The following is an 11,280-nucleotide window of genomic DNA, read 5'->3' on the forward strand; positions in this document are numbered from 1 at the left end:
GGTAATACTTTTCTTAAGTCCATATTCTTAACGGAAGGAAAGTGGAGCCCAGAGTGGGTGGCCCCTGGGCCTGTGCCTGCACGTCCATGGGGCGGCTGAGAAAGGGTCCCACGGCTTCCTGCCGGCCGCCCGCGGCTAGCACGTGGCTCCCCGTCTGGCGGACGGTGCACGCATTGTCCTTGGCATGCCGCCCAGCGCGACACGTGCTGAGAGAACAAGTACTCTGCATAGTGAAGAAGAGAGTTTATGCCATGTTTTATTTCAAGGAGCCACGAATAAATCACCGTGAGTTCTATTTCATTTAAAACCTGTTTCAATTCTTAAATTGGTTCCTGCTTGATGAGTCAGCATACTCATATTTGAGCTGACATCCCTTGTGTGCTGTCGCTGTAATGAAAGCTCAGTGTAGAGTTCATTTGCTTTAAAAGACACGGCTTTCAGCAACGCGTGAGCGACCCCAACACCCGACCTCTGTCCTGTAGGGCCTCCTGGACGCACATCCTTTTTCTATCCAGGATCTCTGCACTGTACCCGGAAAAAGAAGGCGCTTTCCAGTGACTCACGGACACCTACTGCTCTTTATGACCACTCACATAGGCCACCTCCGGAGAGAATCTTCCAGAACAATATGAATTGTTTAGGGTCTGAATGTTCGTTCCCATAATGTTGTCCTAAACACTGTGACATGATATGTGGAAAGACAGTGGCGCAATCACAGCTGCCTTTGCAACCCACGCCTGGGGTTCTGTTACCAGCTATCCTAGCTCCCCTGGAGTGTTTCCTATTCGAGTTTTAGCTGCCACCTTACGCAGATCCAGGATTCTAATTTAACACACCATTCCTCAAGCTGCTCCTATGACTGATAGCTATTTGGGTTACACAGTGCTGCATCTAAGTCACCCCAAATCAATGACTGACAACAGCAATTGCAATTTATTATCTTCCATCTTTCCTGCAGGCAAGGATGTTGGCTGGCCGAGGTCCCTCCTTTAAGGTGGCTGTCCCAGGTCAGCTGAGGGTGTCCAGAGGCCAGGCAGCAGCTGGAGGACCCACTGTCAGGTCAGTTGTGGAAGGTGCTGTGGCACTGCTTGAGGGGCCTCGTGGTGTGGTGCCTCACTTCGTCCAGAGAGTGAGCCCAAAGGTCAGGGGGAAATTGTGGAGCCTGTGAACTTGGTACTAAAATGCAGCCTCCATCATTTGGGCCAGGCTCCACTGGTCACAGGCCAACCTGATTCCATGTGGGAGGGAACCCCACAAGGGAATGAATGGGAGGTGAGGTCCTAAGGCCATCTTGAATGGCAGCCACGGCACTCCCACTGGTTTCCACGCTCAGGTGAGGCAGAAGTCCCAGGTCTCACGAGGACCTTCCAGGCTTCCTGCTCATTCTCCCATCCCGTCCTCCTTCCCTCCACCCCAGCCACCCTGGCCTCCTTCGGGTTTGTGGGTTTGTTTTCTGTGGTTGTTGCGTGTGAAGCCAGCAGGCACACTCCTTTCACTGCCTTTGCACTTGGCCTTCCTCTGGGCATCCTATTCCCCCAGAAAGTGAGATGGCTTATCCTCTCACCACCCTGGGGTCTTTATTCAAACACCACACTCTCAGGTAAGTCTTACCAGATTCCATATTTAAAATTATAATGCCAATCCCCAGCCCCAGTACTTAGTTCTTCCCAATTTTAACTTCCTTTTTAATTCATATCACTGCAGGTATCTCCAGTGGTTAAATAAGTTCCCTCTTCTCTCCTCTCTTTCCTCTCCTCTCCTCCCCTTCTCCTCTCCTCTCCTCTTTTTCCTCTCCTCTCCTCCCCTTCTCCTCTCTCTCTCTTTCTCAAAAGAAAATACCAAGAGAAAGAAAAAGCCCTGACTTGTGGCATTGGCCTATTTCCTTAATGTAACCCTGACCCCATGGCCAACTTCAAGCTAATAACGTGATGCCACCAAATCGAAGCTGGGTAGACATTTCCCTGGATGCCCCTGAGCCCACAGACGCCAGTGCTGCTCGTCGCCACCTCACACTGCACACACTTCACCGACGCATTTCATTCGAGGTCTGCGGAACAAATATTGTGTGTTTGTTTGTTCACTGAAATAGTCTCAGTGTCTAACACAATGGCTTCATAAGACAGGCACCCGATAAACACTTGATGAATGAATGGGGTTGAAAGGTGTGTCACTTGCCTGGCCACTCAGCACTGATTTCATCCGTCTGCCCCTGTGTCAGAGGGTGCGCTGGCGAGGGACGAGGCCAGCTTTGCCTTCGCAGTATTGGAGGAAACAGTAGCCTACTTGTTGTGGGGCGCACTGAAAGGGAGACCACATAATTCAAAACTGCAAGCCAATTTGGAGTCTTTATTAGCTGGCTGGCGACTGCCTCAGAAACTTCTGAGAAGGAAGATTTAGAGAGCAGCCCCCAGAGGTTTCCAAGGTGTGCTTATAAAGACTAAAATCATGTTGTGGTTTTGCAGTTGCTAGCAAGCAAGTGTATTGTAGAAGCAGAAAAATGCCGTTGGCTGTTGCCAAAACACGTCCCGTTCTCTCAGTTTCCTAACACTGGTTATTGTTTAACTCTAGGGGACATTCCACCCCAGTGTTATGGGGACTTTCCCTGCGTGGGCCTGGTTGATTGCTCCTGGCCCTCCACACGACCCTCTACAGAACTCACTGCGATTAAGATGAAGAAGGATATGCAAAATAATTAAACTAATAATCAAGGAATAGCAAAGATAAATCCTATTAGATTTACGTAAGCTTAGTTCCAAGTCTCTCAGAATTCCAAAAGCGTTCGCAGATACCTATGAACATACCTATGGAGATAACTTGGAGTCACGTGTGCTCTCGGACCCCAAACAAACAGAAGACAAAACTCTCTCCATATGTACAGAGACGCGTTTCATACCCTTCACATAAAAAGGAGTGATCATTTTTCACTTGGAAGAGCCAGGAAAGTATTATTCCAGAAACCACACTGAGAAAAGAACTGGCTATCTAGACAAGCATTAAATGAAATATTTATTTAATGCCGTTCTTCGAAATAATTCCAAAACAAGATCAAAAGAAAAACGTTGTAAGAACTGTTCATACATGTAGGAGAATAATAATCTTAAATCAAGATGTAGAAGAAATTTCTAAGTGTGAACTCAAGAAATAAGAGAGAAATGAGAAAAATATTAATCAGTTTTATTTTGTAAACAAAAAGGTAATATACTTAAATATTTTAAGACAAATGAAAATGCAAACAATAACTGGAAATAATTTTCAATAATATTATTAACAAGCTGGGCTAGTTTCAAGCTGCTGTGGAACCCAGAAAAGCCACGTTCTTTCACCTTGATTCAGCATTGCTGGGTGGGACCTTTTTGATTATTTCCACGGAGATGTGACCAACTCAGTTGTGGATGGGACCATTTGATTAGATGGTTTCCATGGAGATGTGTCTCCACCCATTCAAGGTGGGGGTTGCTTACTGGAGCCCTTTAAGAGGGAAACATTTTGGAAAAAGCTTTAGAGCCCACACAGCTAGAGACCTTTGGATGCAGAAGGAAAATACCCCCAGGAAGTCTTATGAATCAAGAAGCCGGGGAAGAAAGCGAGCAGACACCTCCAAGGATCTTCCCAGCTGCCAGGGGTGTCTAGAAGCCAAAGACCCCAGCCAGACTCCATCCAGGTGCCTTCCCCGCTGACAGGGGTTCCGTTTGCATTCAGCCTTTCTCAAGCGAAGGTAAGCTGTTGTTGGTGCCTTAATTTGGACATTTTCACAGCTTTAGAACCATAACCTTGCAACTTAATAAACTTCCTTTTTAAAGGCCATTCTTTTCCTATGCATTCCAGCAGCTTTAACAAACTAAAACACAAGCAATAACCAATAAAAATAGTAAAATTGCAAAAAAATGAACTGTATTAGTTAGGGTTCTCTAGAGAAACAGAACCAACAGGGAACACTTGCAAATATAAAATTTATGAAAGTGTCTCACGTGACCGTAGGAACGCAGAGTCCAAAATCCACAGGGCAGGCTGCGAAGCCGACGACTCCAATGGATGGCCTGGATGAACTCCGCAGGAGAGGCTCACCAGCCAAAGCAGGAATGGAACCTGTCTGCTCTGAGTCCTCCTTAAAAGGCTTCCCATGATTGGATTTAGCATCACTAATTGCAGAAGACACTCCCCTTTGACTGATTACAAATGGAATCAGCTGTGGATGTAGCTGACGTGATCATGACCTAATCCTATGAAATGTCCTCATTGCAACAGACAGGCCAGCGCTTGCCCAATCAGATGAACAGGTACCACAACTTAGCCAAGTTGACACCTGTCCCTAACCATGACATGAACAAACAGCGTGGACAAAATATTCCTAAAAAGGAACATAAATAAACAACTCAAATTGGCTAGAAATATAGATCCTTGTAAAAAATGCAAGGAATAATTTGATATGTTGTTTTCACCTATTAAGTTAGCATTAAAAGTGCTGTAGACCTCATGCTGTTACACATATGCTGAGACAGGCACTTCTATAATTCTCTAGTGGAAAAATTAGTTGGTGTATACTTTCCGGAAAATAACTAGACAATTTAAACCAATTCCTTTAAAATAATCATATACTTTAGTCTACTAATCATACTTCCAGCAAGCTACACAAATGAAATAATGATAAATGAGGAAAATATATGTGTGCACTAAGATGTACATTAGAACATGATTTATAATAGAGCTAAGTTTGAAAGAATACAAATGCCTAAGATTAGGAGAATATGAAATAAATTATGCAATACTCATGTTATTTAAGAGTGTAAATATTAAAAACTACTGGCAGCAAAGAAGTTTTAATACCGTAGGAACATTTTTATGAAAACAATAATAAGTGAAAACGTAGGGTATGAACTCTGCACGCAGTATGGCTTCATTTATGAAATATGAGCAAAACAGAAGAGACTCACCAAATATTAATAGTCATTATACCAGAATGGTGGAATTTATGGGTGATCTTCATTTCCTTCTTTATTCTTGTTTGGTTTTCTATGAAAAGTCTGGGTTATGTTTTTCATCAGGACAAAACATCCACAGTTAATTACTAGAAGAGCTGGCACTAATTCTGCATGGAGGGTGTGTGCTTTGAGCTGCTCTGGCTGCGTGGACCTGCTGTGCCCCGAGCCTGCTCTCGGCCGGGCCACTTCCGGCCTCTCAGACTTGTTTCCTGGGACCACGGAGCCGGGCGAAGCTCGGACGTGTTCTCATCATGCCCTGAGTTGGTGAACGGATCACCCGAGCACACTGGATGGATGGAATTATTGTTCTAAGGGGCTAATATTTTAAATTAGTCTGTGTAAGTTGATATACAGATGCAATGCTACATTTGTAAAATATCAGTTATTAATTCTCACCATTTTTGGCTGAAGAAACAGGGGAGGATGCCAGCTGAATTTAAAAAAATACTAAAAACCACATTGGCACAGGATTTGGTGAAAAATCCAGAAGTGCGTGTGGAAAGGAAAGGCCGTCGAGGTTACGGCCAGCGTGTTCCCTGCGTTGACAAGCTCGCCCATCTCCTGCAGAGGCGGCGGGCGGGCAGCTGGGCTCTCCTGCCCACACATCTCCAGCACAGAATGATAGTCACGGTGCAGAAGCTGTCAGCCTCCCCGCAGGAATGTTCCAGAACAGGCCGGTGGAAAACCTACACTCACTGGAGGAGGGGGTACTTAATAAACAACTGCAGCCTCATCCAGTATGCACTGACAAAACACAGCTCACTTGGTTTGAAATCGAGAGCATGGATTTTACTCTGCAGCTCGCACCCTCCCTGAGCACTCTGCCTGCAGCTGTCTGGCGGTTTGCCTTGTTCCTTCTCTCCTCCTCTTCCTCGTCTCCTACCTCCCGGCTACAGCTCAACCTATTGTTACAGAAGTTGCAAACACACGCGAAATCGGAGACACTAGGATTATGGGCCTTGGCGTTCCCTTCACCCGGACGCAGCAATTAGCATCTTGTCGCGTCCGATGCCCCGCCCTCGCCCGGCCCTCCCTCCAGGCGCCTTGATTTGGGGTTTTCCTGCGGATGAAGTCTACAGGGACGCAGCCAGGATCTCCGCCGCAGCCCACCTGTGCAAGGCCAGGGGCCGCACTCGGGAACGGATAGCCTCTCTTGTCGCTAGCCCTCTGGAAGACAGGGCTGTCGTTTTGTCATGAGCTAACAAAAAGGGACTTAATGTGATTACGATTTAACCGGGGTTTAAAGGGCTTAAAGGGAATTTTCAAAATGGGGGAAGCATTCTTTTAATACTCTCATGATGTTTATGTCTGCTTATCAACTGTCATCTACCTCTATTCTATCTCTGTATATTTATCTATCAATCATTTATCATCCATCCATGTATCTATTTGCCAGTTATTTATATCTGTGTGTCATCTGTCTGTCCACGACAGAAGGGCAATCTGGGTGGATGTGTAGATAGGTTTGCACATGGACAGACAGACAGAACCAAGGACGGATGCATGTCAATCATCAGCTCTAGAGGCAGAGAAACAGCAAATGCCTCCTCAGCTCTGGTCTCCTGAGGCAGCAGAAAAACACCACTTTGTCCCTCCAAGTAATTATATGCGTATAACTTAAAAAAATAAATATCTAGTTAGTGCTTGCTCATTAGGTTTAGGATGCTGAAACAGGTGCTAACTAAAGCTGATTGGTTTTTAGTAAGTTTTAAAAGCATAACATTTAAAAATAATTGTATAGATGCATACAATTGAGTTTATGCTTTTGAAGTCACCGAAATTCCAATCACCTGGCGCCTAAGGATTGGGCGGTTATGCAGACTGCCGACCGCTCTGCCCTCCCCCGCCTCTTCCACCTCCAAGCCCTGCTCTACGTCACGCAAGGCTGGGTGACTTCTTAAAAATGTGGACTGTCACCTGCTAGCCCTGTTAGAAAACGCCCGTGGCTTCGTGCTGCCTTTGTGGAATGCAAACCCACCCACGGGGTTGCATGTAGACATACTTGGGCTCGCTGGGCGCCTGCTCTCTCCCCATTTTCCATGCATCTCCAGCGAAGTCGCACTTTCTCTAAGAAGCTTTCCCTAAATACCACTTTTCCTTTGAAATCAGACGGTCATGCTGCCTTAATTTTTTTTGTACTTCTGGAAAGTGGCTTTGCACTTACAGTACTCTTTTCTAGATTTTAGATTTTAGACCTTAGCAATTGTTTTTTACTAATATGTAGAAACACTACTGAATTTTTCATGCTGCTCTTATATCCCACAACTCTACTGAAATCCTTCATTCACTCTAGGAGCTTTGTTGTGGATTTCTCAGCATTTCCTTTATATAGGATCATGTCATCTGCAAATAGAGAAGATGATACCTTTTCTTTTCCAATTTGGATGTTTTTTATTTCTTTGTATCCTCCTTCATTTCCATTTTAGATGCCTTTTATTTTATTTTCTTGCCAAATTGCTATGACCAGGACTTACAGTACAATATTGCTTAATAATGGTGACAGTGGACATCCTTGTCTGGTTCCTGATCTTACAGGGAAAGCTTTCAGGCTTTCACCATAGATTACGATTTTAGCTATGGTTTTATACATATGTCCTTTATCATATTGAGGACCTTCCCTTCAATCCTGTTTTTCCAAGTGTTTTTCTCAAGCAGGGGTGCTGAGTTTTGTCAAAAACCTTTTTCTACATCAATTGAGATGATCATGTGTTTACTTTTTCCTTCATTCTGTCAATGTCATATATTACATTACCTGCTCTATCGATGTTGAACTATCCCTGCAGATCTGGGATAAATCCCATCAGATCATGGTGTTTAATTCTTTTAATAGTTATGTTGGATTCTTTTGCTAGTATATGTGAGGATTTTTGCATCTATATTCATGTGGGATATTTGTAAGTTTTTGTATTTGGTATCTTTGAATGGTTTTTGCATTAAGGTGATGTTAGCTTCATCGAATGAGTTAGAAAGTTTTCCATCCCATTCAATATTCTTTGGAGGAGTTTGAGCAGTATTGATGTTCATTCTTCCTGGAATGTTTGGTAAATATCATCAGTGAAGTCATATGTCACTGGCCTCTTCTTTGTTGGGAGATTTTTGATGATTGATTCAATATCCTGTTATTGGTCTGTTGAGATCTTCTATTTCTTCCTGAGTCAGTTCAGGTAGTTTGGGTGTTTCTAGGAAATTGGCCATTTCATCTAGATTATCTAATTTGTCAGCATACACTTGTTCATAGTAATCTTTATTTCTGTGAGACTGGTAGTAATCTCTCTCCTTTCATTTAGATTTTACTTATTTGTATCTTCTCTCTTTTTTTCTTTGTCCAACTAGCTAATGGTATGTCAATTTTATCGATCTTTTCAAAGAAGCAACTTCTGGTTTCATTCATTCTAAATTTTTATTTTCTCTTTTATGTATCAACACTCTAATCTTTATTTTCTTCCTCTGCTTGCTTTAGATGTAGTTTGTTTCCCTTTTTCTAGAACTTCCTGCTGTGAAGTTAGGTCTCTATTTTAAGATCTTTCTTATTTTTTTTTATGTTAGCATTCAGAGGTATTAATTTCCTTGTCAGGATTTCCTTTGCTGCATCCCATAAATTTTGATACATTGTGTTTCCATTTTCATTCCTTTGATACGTTTCCTCATTTCTCTTGTGATTTCTTCTTTGACCCATTGGTTAAGAGAGCATTGTTTACTTTCCATGTATTTGTGAAGTTTTCAGTTCTTCTGTTATTGATTTCTAGCATCATTCTATTGTGGGGTTTTGGAAGGTGCAATCTGTTAAAATTAGTGAAAGAATATTATAATTGCATTAACTAAAATCCATGGTTTACAATAGGGTGCAGTGTTTACACAGCTTGCAAAAAAAGTCCTAAGGATTTTTTGTTGTGTTTACTTTATTTATTATTATTATTTTTGTATGCTGTATTGTGGGGGTCACATTTCATCCTTTTTCCATGTGACTACCCCATTATTGTGGCACCATTTTGTTGATATGTATGTGTGTGTGTGTGTTTGTGCAGGGGGAGAAGCGCATGGACAGGGAATCAAACCTGGGTAGGTGAAAATTCTACCACTGAACCACCCTTGCACCCCTGTGTTTTATTTTTTTAAATTGTACGCTGGTCACATATACAATCTAGCATTTCACCTTTTAACCACATTCAAATATATAATTCAGAACTGATAATTGTATCCACAATTTTGTGCTACCATCACCATCATGCTTAAATTATGAGTTTCTATTTGGCATGACTGAAAAGTTTTGGTAATGGATGGTGGCTATTTCTTTTTTGACTTGTATTTTCTTGTAGTAACAACTTTGCATGTTTTTTCATTTCCTTCTGTATGTATTTTTCAGATATTTTCTTTTTGATTATATGGAGCTTAAATTTAATATCTTAAATTTCATTTGATACCAACTAAATGTGACTAGCATACATAAACTATGTTCTTATCTGTCCCCATCTTTTTGTTATCCTTGTTACAAATTATATATTTATAAATTTTATGTCCCAAACCATGAATCTATCATTCCTTTTTATACATTTGATTTTAGAAACTGTAAGATGTAAAAAATGGGATTACATTAAAAAATACATTATAGTAATACTGGCATTTATAATTAATCATATATTTACCTTTTCTCAGACCTTTGTCTCTTTATGCCACTTCGATTCACTGTCCGCTGTCCTTTCCTTTTGGTCTGAAGTGCTTTCTTTAGCATCCTAGATAGAGCAGGACATGTGGTAACAAACCTCTTCAGCTTGTTTACTGGGGAATATCCTAGTTATTCTCTCTTGCGTTATATAAAACTCTCGGTTGGCAGTTGGTTTCTTTTAGCACTTAAAAGATTTGCGCCACTGCCTTCTCACCTCCCTCATTTCTGAAGAGAAACTGGTACTTCCTCTTATCAGATCTCCCTGGTATGTAACTTGTGCTATTCTCTTCTCTTGCAGCTTTGATGACTCTCCTGGTCATTGGCATTTGACAGTTTGTACTATGTGCCTGTGTGTGATTCCTTCAAGTTCATTCTGTCTAGGGTTCATTGTCTTCTTGAATGAGCATATTCAAGTTTTTCATTAATTTGGGAGATTTCCTGCCATTATTTCTTTGAATATTCCATTTGTCTCTTTCACTCTTTCTTCTCCTTCTGGCAGTTCCGTGAATGTCTCTGTTGGTATGCTGCTCTGTGGCGTTGCACAGGTTTCTTAGGCTTTGTTCACTTTTTTCATTCTTTTTTCTTTCTGCTCCTCAGCTCGAATCACCTCAATTGTCTTGTCTCAAGGTTAACTGATTTTTTTCTTCTGCCAGTTCCAATTGCTGCTGAAACCCCAGGTAATTTTTCATTTTAGTTATTGCTGTCTTCAATTCCAGCATTTCCATTTGATCCCTTTGTATAATATCTGCCTTTTAATTGAGATTCTTACATTGCTCATTTATCATTTTCCTGCTACACTGTAGTTCTTTCTCCAAATTTTTGTTTTTGTTTTTTTACCTCCTTAGCATATTGATCATCATTTTGTCTTTGTCTATAAGTCCAATTCTGGTCTTTGTTGATGGTTATTGAATTTTTGTTCTTCCCTTTGGATGAGCCATCATTTTTCTCTTTCTTTGTTTGTCTTGTAATCATTTCTTGCACACTGTACATTTTAATATTTTCAATAGTTAGCTCAGAATTTAGATCCTGAGCTGTGTGCTCCTTAAGTTTGTATGCAGCTAGTGATACAACAGAGGTGTCCTTGAGTGCCAGGAGCTAACAAAAACAAAGCAAATCAAAAGCAAAAAGTACCTCTCCCAATCTTTAAAATTGGCTGTGTTGGCTGGCAGTCTCCTTCATAGTTTAGCTCTTCCATCAAGAAAATCAGCCCAAGACAAAAGTGCAGGGCAGTATCCTATCCATCTTTTCCGAGTCTGTATCTTTCTCTGGGCACGTGGTCACATGGTGCCTTCCCACCCTCCAGTGTGCTCTACTGTATTTCTTAAAGCTAGTCACCCCAGACCACTTTCACTAGTTGTTTCCTACACTGCTTTAGCTGCTGCTTTCTGGGCAAGTTTTGGGAGGTGAACCTGAGGTGTGTTTTCTGGTACTCTTTTATGCTGTCACCTAATAGATTGGCATGGACACATAGACACCCCAGTATATGCACAGGGGTAAACATTCTTCTTCTAGAGCTGGGCCAGGGTTCCACAGTGGGAACCCAGGTGGCTCCACACCACAAAAGGGAGGGGCTGGAGAAGGATGCCATGAGCTTCTCCTGCTGTTTTAATAGCTAGAATTTTTTGGCTTGGCACTCAT

At 42.0% G+C, this 11,280-nt stretch overlaps 1 long non-coding RNA gene across 1 annotated transcript in view; it reads right to left on the reverse strand.

The window, feature by feature from the left end:
- LOC143649578 (uncharacterized) overlaps positions 1 to 4,068 on the reverse strand; it is a 28,451-nt gene extending 24,383 nt beyond the window's left edge. Inside the window, exon 1 of the long non-coding RNA XR_013159121.1 lies at positions 3,969 to 4,068. This is a non-coding gene — a long non-coding RNA (uncharacterized LOC143649578). The remainder of the gene's footprint in view (positions 1 to 3,968) is intronic.
- Positions 4,069 to 11,280: the final 7,212 nt, after the last annotated feature.

The sequence above is a fragment of the Tamandua tetradactyla genome, chromosome 11 (genome assembly GCF_023851605.1).
Source record: "Tamandua tetradactyla isolate mTamTet1 chromosome 11, mTamTet1.pri, whole genome shotgun sequence".
Classification (NCBI taxonomy): Eukaryota; Metazoa; Chordata; class Mammalia; order Pilosa; family Myrmecophagidae; genus Tamandua; species Tamandua tetradactyla.